The sequence below is a fragment of the Miscanthus floridulus genome, chromosome 19, assembly GCF_019320115.1.
Source record: "Miscanthus floridulus cultivar M001 chromosome 19, ASM1932011v1, whole genome shotgun sequence".
NCBI lineage: Eukaryota > Viridiplantae > Streptophyta > Magnoliopsida > Poales > Poaceae > Miscanthus > Miscanthus floridulus.
In genome coordinates this window covers 96,787,988-96,809,085 of record NC_089598.1, presented here as the reverse complement: position 1 = coordinate 96,809,085, position 21,098 = coordinate 96,787,988, and the positions used below count along the sequence as shown (strand labels likewise).

The window sequence follows — 21,098 nt, the reverse complement described above, 5'->3', positions numbered from 1 at the left end:
ACAGGGAGAGCCAGCCGCGCCCTGTCGTCAACGACTTTTGGAAATTCGTCGTCCTCACTACTTCCGTGGCCACCGGGATGCCATCATGTAAAGTTTTACTTTGAGTCATGTAAAGTTTTCTGCAATCCTGTTGTAACTTTTTAGTTGTGTCGTGGTTAGTTTGTGAGGCCACCGGAGTTGATCCAGGGCTTGATGATCATCGCCGGTCCTAGCAGCCATCGTGGCGTCCGAGGGCGCGTTCGCCAAGGTGCAGCTCCTGGGCCTCCTGCCGCTTCGTGGATGACCCATTCGCGTTCATGCTGCTGGAGTTCCATGGATCCACCCTGGCCATAGCACGCGCTCCACATCTTCCCCACCTACGCACTCCCGCACCAACAGGTCCCTCGCCCCTGCCCCTGCGTAGCTCTGCCGGCAGTGCCCTGCCCCGGCGCAACTTACGGCACAGGCAGCAGTGGGGCAGCGCGACACAGGTAGCATCAGGGCAGCGCAGCACACAGCGGCAGCATGTGGCAGCTTGTCCGCGCGGCGTCATCGCAGGTGTTAAGTGGGCCGCCGCCGCCACTACTCCGTTCGGTGCCGTCCCCGCTCCATCTGACGCATTCGTGCCGCCGCCCCTGCTCCATCCGCCCCGAGCACGCGTATTTCGGAACGAATAGGCATCTGACGAGCGGGCCCAAGCGCCAGCATGTCCAACATATCCAGCCTGGACTACCACGCAAGCAAAATTGGCTGGCAAAACAACCCCAGTGGGTAAATTGACTAGTTTTGCAAACTTTAATATTGACTTTTTCCATCTACTAACCAAGGGAGCTCAAATATTCACCGAATCAAAAAAATCCTTTGTTTCTCTACCTCTCTGCCTGCCTATAAATACGAACGAGCACTGCCCAACTTTTGTCCTCACACATCAATCATCACAGCGTAGAAACATACGTGCACAATACGTTTTGATGGGTCAAACATTAACAGAGGCGGGCACACCTAGTGACACCTCCACAAATGGTTAGGGAAGTTCCGGTGCGAAAATATTCATCTCTCAAAATCATTTACAGAGGCAGACGTCCTAAGACAACTGCCATTGAGACTCATCGAATAATCGAGACGCTTGTCTTAGGAGGACTTTCCGCAAATCAATTTTCAGAGGTGGATGTCTTCAAATGTCCATCTCCCAAAATCGCTATTAACACATACAGTCATTCTAAGCTACGGTTCCATAAATTGATTTACAAAGATGGACATCCTAAGATTCTACCTCAAGTATCAACCATTCACCATGCAACATAAAAGATACAAGTGAAGATCCACTTACACGGAGCCAGCCGTACCAAAAAGATAAAAGAGCAAGTGAATTCATTCCTACTGATTATGATTTCATCAAATCTAAGGATGGTATACTACCTAATTATTCTACATTGATGTTTCTTACGTTCACTCATGAAGAGGAGCAATCCACAAAAACATGGAGAACAATTGCAATGATCTGACGATGAGGTGCAGAAAAACAAGTGCTGATGTTCAAACCAGCACAAAGAAATTGTCATAACTCTTGATTCCCATAGGCTCTAGGGGTCAACGAAGACTTTATCGAAAGATTATCAAGCTTATTTTCCAATGCAACAAACCCCGCATCATTTGGATTTCACAATAAAGAGTTATGATCATATAAGTAGAAACTGCCCAGAAGATTAACAATCAACCAGGATTGATGTGATGGAGAACTTTTAGTGCAAACATGTATCATTATGCAACATTTCACGGTGCATACTATACATGGTTGGAAAGATAATCAAGTGAACTCTCCAACGCAACAAGCAGCCCATCGTTTTGACTTCCTGTGATGGAGTTATGGCTATTTTATTGAAGGCTGCGCAGAAGCTCAAGAGACGCGTGGGAAATGAAGACTACTTCGTGAACGCTTCAACTAGTTGGCCTTCTGTTGACCACCAAAATTGTCCATTTTGTAAATTTGTCAAAATGAGAAACGGACCTCACCATTGTTTTCCTCTCGTCAAAATGGTCAAAAAACATATATGGAACACCCAGTTCAGAGTCCGGATGAAGGAGTTATGCCCCCAGAAAGATGCTCCACGGTTAGAAGTTCTGACCCAGGAAGCCTGAAAAGATATGCTCGGGTGCACAGGGTTATCCCCACATTGGACTACCGATCTTACTGAGCTCTGCCTCGTCCGACTACCGAGGCCATGGGCTCCACCTCGTCCGACCGTCGAGGGTCGGCTCCGCCTCAGAGGACACTGAGGCCGTGGCCTCCGCCTCATCCGCCCCCTGAGGGTTGGCTCCGCCTCGGCTGACTCCCGAGGACAAGGTTTCTGCTTCGTCCGACCCCATGGCATGGGCTCTGACTCCGACGATGAGGTTTCTACCTTGTCCAACCCCAAGGCGTGGGCTCCGACTCGCCTGGTCCCACGAGGAGGGCTCCGCCTCATCCGACAACAGAGGGTCGAATTCCGTCTTGCTCGGCCCCCATGGCGAGATTTCTGCCTCACCCGTTCCCTAGGGGTCGGATTTGCTACCGGACAAAAGTAGTGGCCCCAGAGTGGGACCCGAACTGCTTCAACCACAACGGCATGGAGGCGCAAACCCGTGGGCACGTCTCGAGCGTGTCCTGATGCAACTAGCGGTCGCATCAGGCCATGCTGGGAGACTCACATCGCCCACCGCATCAATAGGCCAGCACTGTGCTGCCAACTCGCTGACTGACCCCTGTCCAACGTCAGTCAACCGACTTCAGTTGACTGGCACTGTACCGCCAGCCCCCAGTATGGCCTTGTCAGGGAACCCTTTGTCCATTCCGTCTGCTCGGATGGGATGGAAGACAAGAACGGCGCACGACGCCCACACGTATGCTACAGCAACCAACAGGACCCCGGTGCGACACCGCTGCCACCATGATCTACAGGGTCAGCGGGACCCACGCGAAGAGGAGGACGGCACGCCCTCAGGAGCCTTATTTCTCTTTCTTTTATCCCTCTTCCCTTCTCTCGGTCTCTGGTATCCTGTTCTCTCCCCTTGGTCTATAAAAGGGAAGGCAGGGCACCGTTCAGGGAGGGAGATCAATCGACCGATAGATCTAGTAGTAGCATCGAGCAATTGAACCACAGAGACTTGGGAGCTCCTCCCTCTCTTGCTAGTTTGTAACTCCCTACTACAAACTCAGTGCTGGTAACACGAGCAGCCCAAAACTGGACGTAGGGACATTCGGCCTAAACCAATATAATCCTTGTGTCCTCTTAGCACACCATCCGGGTCAGACGCGCAATATACAAATTTACTAGTTGGTTGTTCAAAACACCGACAGTTGGCGCGCCAAGTAGGGGCTCTTTGCGCATCATGTTGACACCACTAGGCCGTGGATGGCTAACCACGGTGCGAGCTGGGTCCCGGGCACGCACATGCATTTTGGGTGCCTAGACTTCATTGTCTCCAAGGAGGGAGAACTGGCACGGGCTAACGGCCCCACCACGCCGCCTCAAACCGTCAGTCTCAATGCGGTTATCGAGACCCTCGGGGAGCTACGGCTGCACACCCTAGGAACCTACGCTCCTAGGAGTGACCTACGTCCGTTCACCGCGAACAGCGAGTTTGTCGGTGTTATGGATTATGTTTTGGAATCCTTCTATGACCTGATCGCATAAGGCTCCGAGACCGTATCTGATTCTGACTCCGGTAGGGGGAGCCACCACCCCTCGCGCGAGTGCTTCATGGCGGAAACCCGTGATGTGCACGATGAAGGTGTCCACGGTGGGGAAGCCACTCCCTTGAATGGCCAGGACAATGAGGCCGAGGGGGGCATAAGGGCCCCGCGCGTGGAGCAGTTGTGGGCATGGCAGAAGGAGCTCGAGGATGCGTGGCTCTAGCTAGAGCAGGAGCAAGCAAAGCTCGAGCGTGAGATCGCTCACCGCATGGACAGAGGGCATGCACGTGCCATGGCCTGCGACATACATAGGAGGATCTTCAAGGAGGACGATGGCCTCCAACACTTCGCCCACGCTAGTTAGAACATAGCCACGGCGGCGGTTATGATTTGAGGCATGCTAGAGCCCACGACGCCCGATGAACGCCGAGCTCATCGGGAGATACGCATGTTGCTCGAGCGAGCAGCGGTGTAGCAGGCAGAGAGCTCGATGTCTCAGCGATGTGAGCTTGATGCCAGCCAGCATGCATCCTCGAGACATCATGCCAGAGACATATCCATCCACTAGGCGCCGCATGGTGGTAGGCCACGCATCATGCTTCTGGTGCAGGAGCGTCTCGGCCGCAATCGTGATGCGCGCGACACCCTCGACGCCCGCCGGTGTACCCGCAGCGATGCGGGGGAGGGGCTAGCCGCGGTTACCACCCTCGCTATGGTGGGCGCTATGACCACGGGAGGACCAGAGTCATAGCCCTGAACCAACAGGGCCCCAGGCTTTCGATTGGCATATCCTCAAGGCAGCGCTCCCGCCCCGATACCGCCTGCCGACTAACATCTCAAAATACTTCAGGGAAACGAACCCCGGCTTGTGGCTCGAGGACTACCAGCTCACCTGCTGGGCTAGCGGTGTGGTCAGTGACAACTTCGTCATCCACAATCTCCCCCTATTTCTGGCCGACTCGGAACAAACATGGCTGGAGCACCTTCCGCCCAACTACATTCAGAGTTGGGTGGACCTAAAACAAATCTTCGTGGGGAACTTCCAGGGCACTTACGCATGCCCTAGGAAACCCTAGGACTTGAAGAACTACCAATAGAAGTCGGGAGAGACTCTCCACGAGTACACCTGATGCTTCTCCCGGCAGTGTAACGAACTCCCCAATGTCGGCGATGCTGACATCATCGGAGCCTTCCTATCAGGGACCACCTGCGAGTCCCTAATCCATAAGTTGGGACGTAAGGGCCCATAGACTACCAAGGAACTCCTCAACATCATGACCAACCACGCTTCCAGCGAGGAGGCGGTTGGAGCGATTTTCGATCGCTCCAGAGGCAAGGCGAAGTGGGACAAGGACGTTGATGAAGGCCCCTCCGATCATTCGAATAAGAAGAAGAACTGGAGAGGGCACGGGGGCTCACTCGTGGCCACTGCCGAGTGAAAAGCCAGTCGAGCGCTGATGGAGGGCACCCTCGATCACTTCAACAAGCTGCTCAAGGGGCCATGCCCAAACCACGCCTTCCCCATCAAACACATGTACAAGGACTACTCCCTCATGAAGCGTTTCTTCACCAGCGGCTCCAAGAAATGGGAGTAGAAGAAGAAGCCCGAGGTAGAAGCCAACGACACCCGAGAGAAGGACGGCGGCTTTCCGTCGCCGGATGGCTGCCTTATGATCTTCAGTGGGCCGGAGGCATACGGCTCCAAGCGCCGACAGAAGCTCATGTGCCGAGAGGTCTACAAAGCCGAGCCCGGCACATGGTCAACCCTATCGTCGGCACGGAGCAGCTCACCAAGGTGCTGATGGATGGAGGTAGTGGCCTCAATATCATGTACGCCAAAACGCTTGATGCTATGGGCATCAACAGAGCGCGCATCCGGCCGATCAGAGTGCCTTTCCACTAGCATCGTGCTTGGAAAGCAGGCTATGCCACTTGGGCAGATCGGTCTGCCCGTCTCCTTCGGGGGTCCATCCAACTATAGGACAGAGACCCTCACCTTCAAAGTGGTTGGGTTCCACAGAACCTACCACGCCATCTTGGGGCGACCGTGTTACGTGAAGTTCATGGTCGTCCCCAACTACACCTACCTTAAGCTCAAGATGGTAGGCCCACATGGGGTCATCACCATTGGCACTTCTTTCTAGAGGGCGTACGAGTGTGAGGTCAAGAGCTGCGAGCTCGCTTTGGCAACCCTCGCTTCCAAGGAGCTCGCAGCCATTGGGAAGGACATCGCTGAAGGAGCACCTGACATGAAGCAGGTGGCTAGATCCTTTGAGCCTACGGAGAACATCAAGGAGGTCATCATCGACCCCAACAACTCCACCAACAAGACGATGCGCATCGGCACCGCCCTCTCCCCCAAGTAGGAAGGCACGCTTGTTGACTTCCTCCACGCCAATCGAGACATCTTTGCATGGAAACCCTCTGTTATGCTAGGAATTCTGAGGGAAGTTGCCGAGCATGCCTTAAAGATCAAGCTAGGTTCTAGGCCGGTCAAACAACGACTGTGTCGCTTCAATAAGGAGAAGAGGAGGCTCATCGGCGAGGAAATCGTTAAGCTCTTGGTGGCTGGTTTCATCAAGGAAGTGTACCACCCAGAGTGGTTGTCCAATCCCATTCTAGTAAAAAAGAAAAGTGAGAAATGGAGGATGTGTGTTGACTACATGAGCCTCAATAAGGTGTGCCTAAAGGATTCATTTCATTTGCCAAGCATACATCAGGTGGTCGACTCTACCTCAAGGTGCAAAACCCTTTGCTTCCTTGATGCGTGCTCCGGGTACCATCAGATCATGATGAAAGAGTTCGACCAGCTTACAACCTCTTTCATCACCCCGTTCGGATCGTTCTGCTATGTTACGATGTCGTTCAGACTCAAGAACATCGAGGCTATGTACCTGTGTTGCATGACCAAATGCTTTGGAGACCTCATCGGGTGAACCATTGAGGCTTTCGTGGATGACATCATAGTCAAGTCCAAGTAGATTGACTAGCTCGTGGCCGACCAGGAGCAGACCTTCAGGAAGCTCTGGGAGAACGGAATCAAGCTCAACCCTGAGAAATGCGTTTTTGGGTTCCAAGGGGCATGCTGCTGGGATTCATCATCTTTGAGCGTGGCATCGAAGCCAACCTGGTAAAAATCTCAGCCATCACGAAGATGGGCCTAATTCCGAACCTAAAAGGAGTTCAGAAGGTTACTGGGTGCCTCGTAGCGCTTAGTTGCTTCATTTCACGCCTCAGCGAATGGGGGCTCCCTGTTTACCGACTCCTGAAGAAAATCGACCGATTTATGTGGACACCTGAGGCTCAGGAGGTGCTTGACAAGCTCAAAGTGCTCTTGGCGAAGGCCCTGATTCTGCTCCCACTGGCTGAGGGAGAGCCGCTCCTACTCTACATCATAGCTACGACTTAGGTGGTTAGCGCCGCCTTGGTTGTAGAACGGGGAGAAGAGGGACACGCCCTCATGATACAGTGTCCCGTGTACTTTGTTAGCGAAGTCTTGTCCAACTCCAAGACACGCTACCCCTTGATCTAGAAGCTCCTATACATTAGCAAAGATGGCATCAAGATGAGAGCCGGTGCCCATTGGCATCTTTGCTAGCGACCTGGACAAGCCCTTGGTTTGATACAAGGAACCAGAACAGGCCAGCAATGAGCCACTAGTTCTAGGCTCAGGGGCTGACCGACCCTCAGTTCCATCCAAGCCTGAGGTCATGGAACTCGTCAAAGATCTAGTGGCGGAGCCTGACCCTCTGACTGACTAGAGAACACCTTATCTCAATTGCCTCCTCCATGAGGTACTCCCTACCGACAAGACGGTGGCCCGATGGCTCGCACGTCGTGCCAAGTCCTTCATCGTCATCAAAGGGGAGCTCTACAAGCGTAGCCACACCAGAATCCTACAGCGTTGCATCCCCACCGAGCAGCGGAAGGACCTGCTGGAAGACATCCATGGAGGGGTCTGTGGACATCACGCCGCACCTAGAACCTTGGTTGAAAACGCATTCTGACAAGGTTTCTACTGGCCAACCGTGGTGGCTGACGCCGAGCAGGTCGTACACACCTGCAAAGGATGCCAGTACTACGCTCGGCAAACTCACCTGCTGGCCCAAGCGCTCCAGACGATCCCCATCACGTGGTCGTTCATGGTCTGGGGGCTCGACCTGGTAGGGCCCCTCAAGAGGGTGCTCAGGGGCTTTATGCACTTACTTGTCGCCGTGGACAAGTTCACGAAGTGGATAGAGGCTTGGTCGATCACCGTGATCAAATCCGAGCAGGCCATGTTGTTCTTCATGGACATCATGCACCGATTTGGGGTCCCAAACTCCATCATAACCGACAATGGCACACAGTTCATGGGGAAGAAATTTCTCTAGTTCTACGATGACCACCACATCTGCATTGATTGGGCTGTCATAGCGCACCCCCGTACGAACGGGCAGGTCGAGCGTGCAAACGGCATGGTCCTCTAAGGCCTCAACCCTAGGATCTTCAACCAGCTCAACAAAGCCGATGGACGGTGGGTCACGGAGCTCCCCTCGGTACTCTAGAGCCTAAGGACATCTAGCAGTCGGGCAACCGGTTACACGCCATTTTTCATGGTCTACGGCTCATAAGCCATCCTCCCGACTGACCTTGACTATGGAGCGCCGAGCGTCAAGGCCTACAATGAGTAGGGAAATGAAGCATCTTTGGAAGACGCCATGGACCTGCTTGACAAAGCACACGACGTTGCCCTGCTCTGCTCGGCCAAATACCAGCAGGTGCTATGACAGTACCATAGCCGACGCATGCGGGGTCGTGCCTTCGGCATAGGCAATTTAGTCTTTCGCCGTATCCAGAGCAACAAAAACCGCCACAAGCTTTTAGCGCCGTAGGAAGGACCGTACATCATCGTAGAAGTACTCCATCCCGGCACCTACAAGCTCAAGACCGATGATGGCAAAGACATCGCCAACGCCTAGAACATCGAACAGCTACGTCGCTTTTACCCTTAGTTTTCCTATTCCAAAGCTTCCAATATGCTTATCAAACTATGTAATGTTTCTGCAAAAAATCGAAAAATGTTACCTCCTATTGGGATTTGCTTCTGATCTAATCAGTCTTCAGTAAACACCCAACCCCAGCAACTACCTAGGGTCGGGTTTTACTCAGAGGCTGATAAGAGTACATTTACTCAGGAACATTTTCCCCATCCAACCCTTCTTTTTTTATGACGAGACCTAGAAATAAGAGTTGCCAAAAACTAAAGATGAGTAAAACTGGTTGGAATGCAAAAGCCTACACCCCGATGGCTACGGCATCGCTTGCTCACCAACGTGATCATTACTTAGTCGCTCGCAACTTAAGTTTCTAATGTCTTAACATAAAACAAGGGTCGGATCACAACAAACTTTACAGAGTACATATGCTCAGAAACATTTTCTCATCTGACCCTTCCTTTTTATGATAAGACCTAGAAATAAGAGTTGTCGAAAACTAATGATGAGTAAAACTGGTTGGAATGCAAAAAGCCTATGCCCCGACGGCTATGGCATCGCTTGCTCACCGGCGTGATCATTACTTAGTCGCTCGCAACTTAAGTTTCTAATGCCTTGACATAAAACAAGGGTCAGATCGCAACAAACTTTATATATAGAGAGAGAGAGAGGCCAAACAATGTTTCCAGCCATAATAAAAGTCTTTACAAAAAGACCGACGCCAAACTCAGCTATCTAACTAAACACTCTTGGGTAGGATTTCTTCTCCGACCTTCTCCGCCAGGTTTTGCGCCGGGGGAGCCGCTTCCTCCTCAATTTCATCTAGCTCAGCGTCAGTGTAGCCAGGCGCGAAGCCCTCACTAATCACCAGTAGGTCGATGTTACTATAGTGGGAGCGGGCAATGGCGAACGTGCGATGGACGCCGGTGTATAGGGCCTCCCTTGCGAGTGCGCGCGCCCGATCTGGGATCTAGGTAACCCAGACCTCAAGCGAGCTCATCTCCATGGCCAGGGTGACCCTAAGGTCATCGAAGACCAACCCCATGGCAGTGCGCAAGGCATCATGGTCATTGCTCTCCAACTGGAGTTGACCCCGCACCTCGGAGAGTTGCCTCTGTAGGGATGCCCAAGCCGAACATCAAAGAGCGTCAGAAAACCTACTGCAAACGTCAAGCAAAAAGGTAACCAGAGCCTCACCTTTCACTTGCTCCTCAAGGACCGTCTTCTCTCTCTAGAGCATGCCAACATCCCCAACCAAGGCGGCGGCCAGGCCCTTGGCTTCTTCCTTCAACCTCTACTCATTTTCGAGCGCACGCCAAGCAAGGTCGAGTTCCGGGCGGAGTCATCCAAGCTCCATAGCATCTTCCCCGGCCTTGGCGACCACTACCTTGAGCTTGTCCTCATCCTCATCGTCGTGTTGATGGGCTTCCCGTTCCTTGGTCTGGAGGGTCACCACCTCATCCTGCAGCCACGACACTTCAGCAGCAAGCCCCCAGACCTCCTCTCACGATGGAGGAATAGGGACTTATCTTGGCTGCACATCGCGAGGGACTGTGAAAAAATCAGGTTAGAATTATATAAACAGGGCTCAAAGGTAGAAAATGTGAAGACATGGCAAACCTAGCCGGTAGGGGCGATGTCATCCTTCAACACCCCAATGCGTCGGTCAGGGAGCGGACTACGGACTCGTCCCAAGCGCACGCTCGTCCAGTCCTTCTCCTCCGTTGGGTCATCGAGGGTGAACACCAAGTCACTCGGGTCCAGCCACCTAGCCTAATGGAGCCGATTTCCTCACCATGTGAGCGGATCGTCGCCCGATCGAACAAGGAACCAGGAGGGCCTAGCCCCAACTGAGGGGCCAGCCATCGCAACCATCGGCGTCGGCCCAATGGGGGCCGACGGTACCTCCTCTATCACTGGTGCCCCCTCAGGAGTGGACCCTCCGATGGCAGAAGAGGCTGGCAGTGCGGGCCTCAAAGTCCAAGCCATCGCCGCATCTATAGGGGACCCCTTGGTCACACCTCCTCTCGTCTGCCCCACCTCGGGCGCGTCGACCAGCGCAGGTGTCAATTCCACGAGCGCCTCCCCCGGCACAATCGGCGCCTCCACCTCCCCGCTTCCTCAGGCAGCGCCGTGTCCGCCTCGATGCCATCATGGCGCGCCCCTGACACCACGCCAGCCAGCTCCTAGGGGATTGGCCGCCGTGCCAGGATCTTCCATGATGCCAACATTAGGAAGCTGCTGGGGCTGGTCGTACAGAAAGCACCAACATCACACGACAAAATCCGAGAATGCCACAAAAGAGCGAAGAAGTCATTAACTCACCTCGATGCCATTATCCAAGAACGTTTCGAGGGCTGGTCGCTCAACTCTGACTCTACCACATTGGCAATTGGCCGCATCGATCCCCAGAGGGGTCGGTCAGAGCGGGGAGGACTTGCCTTGCCGATCTTGGATGCGCATCCTCTTTGGTTTGCGCGAGGGCATTCTACGGATTCGGGGTCAGGTTGGCCTACCTCACATCGGCCTGCTTATCCTCATGCGTAAGCGTGCCCCATGGGATGTTGGGGTCAGACTCATCCTCCTCCTCTTCCTCCTCCTCATCGCTGTCGTTCTCCTCCGAGCCTTGTCGATGCTTTCCACACTAGAGCTTTGCTCGCTCCTTCTTCGCCTTCTTCCACTTCTTCCTTGCCTTCGCTGCCTCAGCCATGGTGCGGTTTGCCACCCTCTGCGCCGCATCCTCTGGCAGTGGTGGGTCAGACTCTCGGGCGATGAGGCCGGGCTACAAATCCTAGTGCTTAGAATCTAAGAACAGAGGAAGGTTAGCCAAGGAAAGAAACTCGAAGAAGGCTTACCAGTTTGATGAAACCCGCGTCCGGTTGCATCACGTGATGCCCCAGGACCAGGTACACTAGGGCGAGATCCACTGACGGATCCATCGGGCACTCCATTGCCTCCTTGATGCGTTGTGCCATTTCACCGATGCTGAGGGCCTCACCGGTGACCATCACCGTCCCTTCGGGCGTGGAATCCGGTGGCATCTTATACATCAGAAGAGCGTGCGCCATCAGCGGCACCAGCCTCCTGACATGGTACGCTTCGATGACACCGGTCCCACAAAGACCGTGGCTCTTCAGAGTCGTGATAGCTTTGAGAAGGTCGTCGAGCCTCTTCTGCTCCTTTCCGATGGGCCCATACCTTCACATGTCTGGCGCCTTGATTAGGCAGTCGATGAAGATCGGTAGGGGGCGTTGTTGTCGTTCCTCAGGTAGAACCAATGCATATGCCACCCCTTATTGGACTTCGATAATGGGATGGACATGTACTCCAATGATTGGCTGCCCCGAAGATGGATGCTTGCGCATCCCATCGGCACCGCTAGGTTCGGCTTCTTCTTTTCCTTCTTCTTCTATAGCTCGACGGCAAAGAAGTATTTCCATAGCTCGAAGTGGGGCTCAATCCCCAAATACCCCTCGCATAGCATGACGAAGGCCGAGATGTGCTAAATCCCATTGGGATTCAGATGCTGCAGCTCAAGCCCATAGTAGTGCAGCAGCCCTCAGAGGAATTGGTGGGGAGGAGTCGTGAAACCCCACTCGTGGAAGGGGGTGAAGGAGACGACATAGCCGTCAGGTGGCAACGGCACATCCTCACCACCAGGTACGATCCACTCCATCGTCGCGGTCCTTGCGCGGAGAAGGCCCTTCTTAACTAGACCCTCCATGCGCGTGTGGAGAACGTTGGAGCAAAGCCACGGCTCCATTGAGGAACGGGGATGGGGATGCAAAAGATCCAGCGGTGGCATAGGGCTAGAGAGTGAGAACTTTGCCGGCGGCAGAGCGAAAATAGGGGAATGAAGGCCGAAACTCGAGGGCGAAAGGCAGAAAGACTAGAGGGGCAAGGATGCAGCTGCGCGTATGGAGGCCGGGGAGAAACTACTCCGTTTATAAGGTAAGGGTGGAACGGGCGAGGGGTGAACCATCCGCCTAAATTAACGCGCCCCACGCCTCGCCAGATCTGCTTCCTTCGGGGCTCGAGCCCTCATTATCCCATGACTACATCAGTCTCATCGCTGCCTCAAGAGACGAATGCATGCCTATCCGAATCTTCCCCATGAAGGATCCGCCAAGCGATGGTTCGCCTTCAAAGGCTACGGGTCACCGTAGATAAGTGGGATATGGAGCTAAAAACGCTCCTATGGCCCATTAACGCCCAGGAGTTCGAAGGCTGGCCTACCAATGGGTTCACAGCAACTCCAGGGCACCCTAGAGTGAGGGGAGGTTAAGGACAGGCCTGCTAGCGGCCAATACCCGAGGCACGCGAAGCGCCACAGGTGTCCCGACCCTCGTTTCGAGTCATGGATGATGCAAGGTCCATGGTTTTTCCCTGAAGAAAGGCATCGAGCCCTTAGACCAGTCAAACAGATCCGTGAACTATATGGACCGGCCACCAAGAATCTGGAGTCAGTCACCAGCTGACCTCGAACCAGGCCCTCGCGAAGGGGATGCTGGGGCTCCACTCGAACAAGCCCGTTAACAACTCATCGAGCACCATGCTCCGTCTAGCGAGGAAAGCACGGCATGGCTCAGCCCCTCCGTTCTAGCGAATGGATGCGTGAGGGACAACGATCACAAGACGAACCAACCCCCCGAATGGACCCCTGTTACACACGGGGGCTCGGCATCGCAAGCAGACTAAACACGTGGTCACAGACAAACGACGAGTCACCTCCGGTTGCGCCCACAAGCCACAAATTGTGAAAATCCTTTTGTAGGAGTGTCTCACTCCTCCAAAGGCTCAGGGGCTACACCCACCGGGTGCGCTCGCGCACACCCATTGGCAAGTCAAAAAATCCCCCAGGCGATTCTGCCCGAATCGCCTAGTGGCTCGGGGGCTACTGTCGGGGACCAATATTAGGGTACCCGAAGAGGTGGAGCTAATAACCATCAACGTTGATTCATTCGAGCGGTCAAGAGCACGACTACACCTCTTGCCGGGCTCCGCCTCGTCTGACTACCGAGGCAATGGGCTCCGCCTCGTCCGACCCCCGAGGGTCGGCTCCGCCTCGAAGGACACTGAGGCCGCGGGCTCCACCTCGTCTGACCCCCGAGGGTTGGCTCCGCCTCGGATGACTCCCGAGGATGAGGTTTTCGCTTCGTCCGACCCCAAGCCGTGGGCTCCGACTCCAAGGATGAGGTTTCTGCCTCGTCCGACCCCAAGGTGTGGGCTCTGACTCACCCGGTCCCATGGGGAGGGCTCCGCCTCGTCCGACCCGCGAGGGTCGGATTCAGTCTCGCCGGGCCCCCAGGGCGAGATTTCCGCCTTGCCCGTTCCCTGGGGGTCGGATTTGCTACCGCACAAAAGTAGTGGGCCCATAGTGAGACCTGAACCGCTTCAACCACTACGGCATGGAGGCGCACGCCCGAGAGCATGTCTCGGGTGTGTCCCGATGCGACTGGCAGTCGCATGAGGCCATGCTGGGAGACTCACGTCGCCCGCTACGTCAATAGGCCAGCACTGTGCTGCCAACTCCCTGCCTGACCACCGTCCAACGTCAATCAACCGGCATCAGTTGACTGGCACTGTACCGTCAGCCCCCCGTATGGCCTCTGTCAGAGAACCCTTTGACCATTCCGTCCGCTCGGATGAGATGGAAGACAAGAACGGCGCACGACGCCCGCACGTATGCTACAGCGGCCAACAGGACCCTGGTGCGACGCCGCTGCCACTACGATCAACAGGGGCAGCGGGACCCACGCGAAGAGGAGGACGGCACGCCCTCGGAAGCCTTATTTCTCTTTATTTTTTTCCTCTTCCCTTTTCTCGGTCTCTGGTATCCTGTTCTCTCCCCTTGGTCTATAAAAGAAAAGGCAGGGCACCGTCCAGGGAGGGAGATCAATCGACCGATAGGTCTAGCAGTAGCATCGAGCAACCGAACCACAGAGACTTGGGAGCTCATCTCTCTCTCGCCAGTTTGTAACCCCCTACTACAAACTCAGTGCTGGTAACACGAGGAGCCCGAAAGTGGACATAGGGACATTCGGCCCGAACCAGTATAATCCTTATGTCCTCTTAGCACACCATCCGTATCAGACGCGTAATATACAAATTTACTAGTCGGTTGTTCGAAACACCGATAAAGGTGCATCATCACCGACAACCATACGCCGCGCGCGGCAAGCGGCACTGGGATTCAACATGACGAACCGCCCGAGTGCTGGACTCTGGCTGGGTTGGATGGGCCAGCCGGCCAGCCCATGCGAGACCCAGAGGAAAGTACTACCTCCTTCATCGAGGAACAATGCAATTCTGGAACAGTGTCATGTTTTTAGTATATCAAGCGTGACCAATTATAGATAAAAAGTATAAATATTTATAATATAAAATAAATATTATTCGATTAATTACGAAATATATTTTCATAATAAGTTGATTTTAAGCCATAAGTATGAATACTATTTACTACAAACTTAGTTAAAGATAAAGCACTTTAACTCGCACGCAACCCAGAGTTACGAAGCGAGTGCAGCGGCTCCAAGTAGGTTCTTCCTGACAAGCAGGAACTTGGAGACGACAGCAGCCTCAAACCAATCGGGCGATTTCATCACTGGCCAATTAGACAGTTTTTCATCACTAAAACTTTTGATCAGAGAGAATGAATTTAACCTATAGAGAGTATGTACGTGCAAAGACATGTGAGTGCTCGATGCTCAGATACGAATAAGCTTTATTATCAGTCATGAATTCTCAGAAGCAGAACTGGCGTTTTAAGCTGAATGGTTGTATCATCACTGATAGATCAATCACATCTACATTAACAGAGTTGACTCAGGTGCAGAGAACAGCGAAATGAAGGGGAGGGTCGCTACATCGTTGGACCTTGGACGGCTCATATTAAGAAATTCAACCATTATTTTACTGAGTTTATAACACGCGACAATTGCATCTTCCGAAGAATAATAGTACAGCGAGTCTAGGCCATTATTTGCTACTAGTTTTAAGTATCAGACGACAGCAATACAACACGGACAGGGAACTCGAGAAACGAAGCCCAGGAACACTGTATGGGTGGTGTAGCCGAGAAACCTAGAGACAAGAGGAAATATATATATGATATAATATAATCCAAAGGCTGCTTGACACCGGTTTATGTGTAGCAGAGCAACTGTACGTCTGGGCTAGAACAAGGCCCTGACCGCCACGAGCTGAACCGCGAGACGTGCAGGTGCAGCCGCCCCTGGACCTCGAAAGCGGCCGACCGTGAGCGTGAGCAGCAGCAGCGTAACGCCGGCCACCCAAATGAGGAAGCCCGCGGCAGCGAGGACGTGGCTGGCGTCGGTGTCGTCGTTGGGACCGGCGACGGTGTGGTTGATAATAGCCGAGGCCCCTAGCACCATGAGTGTCGCGGCGGCGTTGCGGAGGAGCCGGCGGCGACGGAGTGGGTCGAGAAGGCGGCGGTGGGGGAGTGCTGCCGCGGTGAGGACGAGCAGGAGGACGCTGCAGAAGATGGCGGAAGCTGCCATTGGTATCGCAAACGTAGAGGAGCAGAGCAGATCCCAGATCAGCTTGAGGCTTGCAGTTGCAGCTGTGCGAGTGCTCTTGGCTTGGTTTGGCTGTGTGATGAACATCTTAGGCGGTATGTAACGCTACTTATAGGATTTGTTTGACTGTGTTGTGTGTGAATGCGAATGAATTAGAAAAGGCCTTTTCCGGTAGGGAAATCGGTGGGGAAATCCCAATTTTTTTTCCGGTTGGGAGGCGACAAACGTACCCCAGACCCAGGGACAACAAACGTACCACGGGCCAATCCGCATCGTCGAAGGCGCTCGCTCGCGGGCTTCTTTGAAGATTATTATTATTATTTTTATTAAACTACACCTGGAGTATTCTCTTGAGTTGAGCTTATTTTAAATGAAAGACGGGAACCTACTGCATGTCCAGTTAAAAGGGGTTGGTACTTTGGTAGGTAGAGTAGCATAACTGCAAGTCCATGAACTGAGATGCATGCTACTACTCCTACCAGCTACTCTATGGATGTCGCCAGGCCTGGGTGATTTGTTGAGGAGGCATGGATCACTTTGTCCGAGGCCGGCCAGAACCAGAAACGACAAGACAAGAGCCTAAGCACGTGTGGCTTTTACTAGTAGGTAGTACTAGTTATCTATACGAGAGAATTATCTATTTAGCATTAAAGTAAATCAGTCTTTCGTATGTATGTGGCACTAAAAATTTTGAACTTTTTTATCTAGCATCGAGTTGAAATTTTCTAGTCTAAATAGCACTGCCGTCCATTTAGGACAAAGTTGACTGCATTGACCGTGGCACTTTTCTTTGAGAAGGACCAAAATGCCCTTCTACTTATCACGCAGCTCGTCTCCTCTCCGACCACATGCGCGCATAGTCCCAAGCTCGCTAGTAGCAAGGCAGCCAGCCAGCTGAGCTCCCAGTCCCAGTCCAGCACCGCAGCAGGACAGCAGGTCGTCGGTCTCGTCTCGCCATGAGCAAGGAGAAGCACCACCGCGACTGGATCCTCCGCCGCTACTGCGGCGCCATCGCCACCTGCATCCTCACGCTCTTCGCCGTGGTCAGCTTCATCGTGCTCGTCATATACCTGGCGCTGCACCCCTCCAAGCTGTCCTTCTACCTCCAGGACGTGTAGCTCCGGTCCATCGACCTCAGCGACCCGGCGCTCTCCCTCGACCTCCAGGTATGCACAGCGTGTTAGCTAGCTAGTCTGATGCATGCATTTGGCCACCCCCGGCCGATTTCGTGACGGCCGGAGGACGAACTAACGCACGGTACCTGCCGGGCTGCCGGCCGGCACCATGACGACGACGCAGATGACGATCGCGTCGCGGAACCCGAACGACCGTTTGGGCATGTACTACAAGACGCTGGACGCGTTCACGACGTACCGCGGCGAGCCGGTGCCGGTGCCGGTGTTGATGCCGTGGATCTACCAGGGCCACAAGGACGTGTTGGTGTGGTCCCCCGTGATGTCGGGCGACGCCGTGCCTGTGGCGCAGTACGTGGCGGACGCCATGAAGCAGGACATCGCAGCGGGCTACGTGCTGCTCCACGTCAAGTGGAAGGTCGGCAGCTGGGTCTCCGGCGGCTACCACCACTTCGTCACCTGCCCCGCGCTGCAAAGAAGGGCATTCAAAGAAGGGCATTTATGTCATTTTACCAGCCACTTGACGCCGTTAGTAGCCCAAATGGAAGCCAGTGCTATCACGCCGTTAGTAGCCCAAATGGAAGCCAGTGCTATCTAGGGAAGGAAATTTCAACTTGGTGTCAAATAAAAAAGTTCAAAATTTTTAGTGCCAAATGCAGAAGACTAATTTGTTTCGGTGCCAAATACATAATTCTCCCTAACTATATCTGCCGTGCCCTATTCCTCCCTCAGTAATAACCCTCCCACTTATGTCACTGTCTTGCTCCTGTTTGCTTGGCTGATAAGCCATAGCTGAAAGTACTATTATTCTTTGAAGATTATTATTATTAAACGTACATGTCCGACCGGTACAGAGCGTACAAACTAGGACATGAAAGCAGACTTAACGTAAATGGGACCAAGAAAGTAGGTTATTATAGCCAGTGTCACTACTGGAGGCCGCGGCTTTGCCGAGTGTTTTTACACTTGGCAAAGAGTCCTTTGCACTTGGCAAAGGCTTTGCCGAGTGTAGCACTCGGCAAAGTCCGCTCGACAAAATTTTTCTCGACAAAGGGTTTTTGCTGAGTGTTTTTTATCCGGGCACTTGGCAAAATAAAAAAAAATTTGCTGAGTGCTTGGGGTGGCACTCGGCAAAATATTTTCGGCCATTGCGGCGTCGGCCGTTAACGGTTATTTTGCCGAGTGCCCGACCCAGCACTCGGCAAAAAAAACATTTATTTTTTTTAAAAAATTACTTTGCCGAGTGCCCCAGCCCAGGCACTCAGCAAAGTTTTTTTTATTTTTTTTAAAAAGGTACTTTGCCGAGTGCCCCTGCCCAGGCACTCGGCAAAGTTTTTTTATTTTTTTGAAAAAATTACTTTGCCGAGTGCCCCTGCCCAGGCACTCGGCAATTTTTTTTTTATTTTTTTTAAATAATTTCTTTGTGGACTGCCCCTGTTTAGGCACTCGGCAAAGAAATTATATATATTTTTTTGAAAAATCTTTGCCGAGTGCCTTGCCCATGGCACTCGGCAAAGACCCCGATAATTGCAATTTTTTTACATTCTATTGTAACAGACAATATATATATATATATACACACACACACATCAATCATCACATCTATATCACCAACATGCATTATATATCACAAGCACACGCATATTTAATAAATCCATCGAAAATCCATCACAAATGCACCAAAGTTCAACATCACAAGTTTATTATTACAAGTTCAACATCACAAAGTTCAACATCCCTACTGCGGTGACGGAGACTGCAGGTGTGGCCCCCCAGCCTGCGGTGAAGGACCGAACTGCGGGGAAGGGTTGACGCGATCAGCCGCCGGTGACACGGTAGCGGTATTGTTTGAACCCGCCGACGGAGGCTGTACAAAAGATAAGAGATTGCATGTGTTAGACTCAAAATTGAAAATTTCGGCAGCACCTCTCCTGCACGGGGAGATTTCCAACCTGTAAGAAACAACGGCACGAAGGCCGACAATCACAACGTCACGAAGGCCGACAATCCCAACGGCACGAAGGCCGAAAATCACAACGGCACGAAGGCCGACAATCCCAACGGCACGAACGCATTAAACTTTCATACTCACAGGAGTGAAGTGTCGAACCTGGAGCTGGAACTAGCAACTGCACTTGGACACCCGATGCTTGCCCGATGGTTTGCATGATCTGATACATGTCCGCCATCTGCTTCTTCGTGGCCTCCAGCTCTGCGGTCAGGTGCGCTTGCGTCTCCCTTGTCTCTGCCAGCTCGGCCTACAGTGTTTCAATTACATGTTTCAGTATTGCAAATCTGATCAATGTGTGTAACGTTCAATGTACGATGAGTGAAACCGGAATTACCTGAAGTTCGTCGACCCGCGACAGTGTTGGAGTAGGCCGTGCACGTATGGGAAGGCTTTTGGCCGTGCTCCGTGCCCTCACGTCGGAGAGAGAGGGTGCAGAGCTCGAGGAGTCGGTGCCGTCTGCAATCCACAACCGCCCATGCTTCCTGCCTTGCCCTAGCCTCACGATCACCTCTGTCTCAAGGGGCTCAGTGCTCAGATTGTGATCTGAGCCACGGAGCGCCCTAACCGCCTCCGCGTAGTCTCTGACCTTAGCGTGGACGCTCGGGTCTGAGTAAGCCTGGGTAGTGGCATCCAGGTTGAAGACGACACCGGATTTCATCGGGCCCATGTGGGACATAGCCCATGCCCCAAACTCCGACACCGGCACGTCCGAGTGTGCCACTTCCTACGAGAAAGACGGCAAGATGATTAGAAATCAGGCAAAATTGAGCGTTAGAATAGATAAATGACATCTCGTACAAGTGCCCGCTTGAATGCAGGGAGGTTGCGGCTGCCTTGGTGGTGAGTTGGACCGGTCCTCAGTGCCCGCTTCCGCTTGCCTTGCTCGTGCTTTGCGATGTACGCCGGGTCAAGGTACCTGTCCACGATCCTCGACCATGCCAATCTATGCGACATGCACCACGAGGCCGGCACCTACACATCATCAAGTGTTTGACATATAAGAAGATCAATTCTGGACCTACTAAATCTCAAAATGAATCAATATTATTCACCTACCTGAAGGTACTGCTCCTTAGTCAGCGCCACATTTCTTGCGCCAGTTTTGTTGAGGGGCTCTTTCTTGATGGATCTGTAGTAGTCGACGTGGGCCTAGAGTCACACCTCGTGAATCATGTCGCCGACGTACTTCTTACAGGCTCTGTGTGTCATCTGATCCGCCAGGGTCTCTCGACCTTCTTTGGCCTTGAAGTACCTCTGCATATAAACATGATGTGTTCGTTCATTATTTCAATAAAAGACTTAACCAATGGAGGAGATGTATTGAGCTATGTTGTGAGACACTTACCCAAAAGTCCGCCAAAACCCACTCCTGCTTGTTGTCCTGCTCGTCATCCGAGCCGAGCTTGTACCTGTCCCACGACCAGGCCGGCTCCCACCTCCCCTCTTTCAAGTCCACAAGGTCGGGGAAGTGTTTCCTGCACAGACATCCCAGGACGGTAGCGGGGGTGCATGGGGGGTCAAGAGCACCCGAAAGAACTAGCCAGTCCCTGCATAAGTGATTAAAAAAATTATCAGTTTCTCTTTTGATTTTCAACGTATCATATGAAGTACTAGTGATAATATCTATAGTTACTTACCTTCTTCCCACAGGACGAACCAGTGGGCATCGGTCAAGAAGCGGAACCAGAGAAAGGCTTGTGGGACCTCGCAGGTAGGGAGCCGATTGAGCAGAACTGTCCTCCGTCTGCTGAGTCCCCTCGTCCCCCGATGGAGTGTCTGTGGTCG

The 21,098-nt window shown here is 53.0% G+C and overlaps 2 non-coding genes and 1 pseudogene across 2 annotated transcripts; 1 reads left to right on the top strand and 2 right to left on the bottom strand.

Moving 5' to 3' along the window:
- Positions 1-15,121: 15,121 nt before the first annotated feature.
- On the bottom strand, positions 15,122-15,240 carry LOC136530112 (small nucleolar RNA Z278). Its single transcript, XR_010777613.1, has one exon. It is a non-coding gene; the product is annotated as a small nucleolar RNA Z278 (small nucleolar RNA).
- A 94-nt stretch (positions 15,241-15,334) lies between these two features.
- On the bottom strand, positions 15,335-15,428 carry LOC136530080 (small nucleolar RNA Z223). The gene has a single exon (XR_010777587.1). It is a non-coding gene; the product is annotated as a small nucleolar RNA Z223 (small nucleolar RNA).
- A 1,697-nt stretch (positions 15,429-17,125) lies between these two features.
- LOC136526432 (NDR1/HIN1-like protein 1) lies at positions 17,126-17,900 on the top strand (annotated as a pseudogene).
- Positions 17,901-21,098: the final 3,198 nt, after the last annotated feature.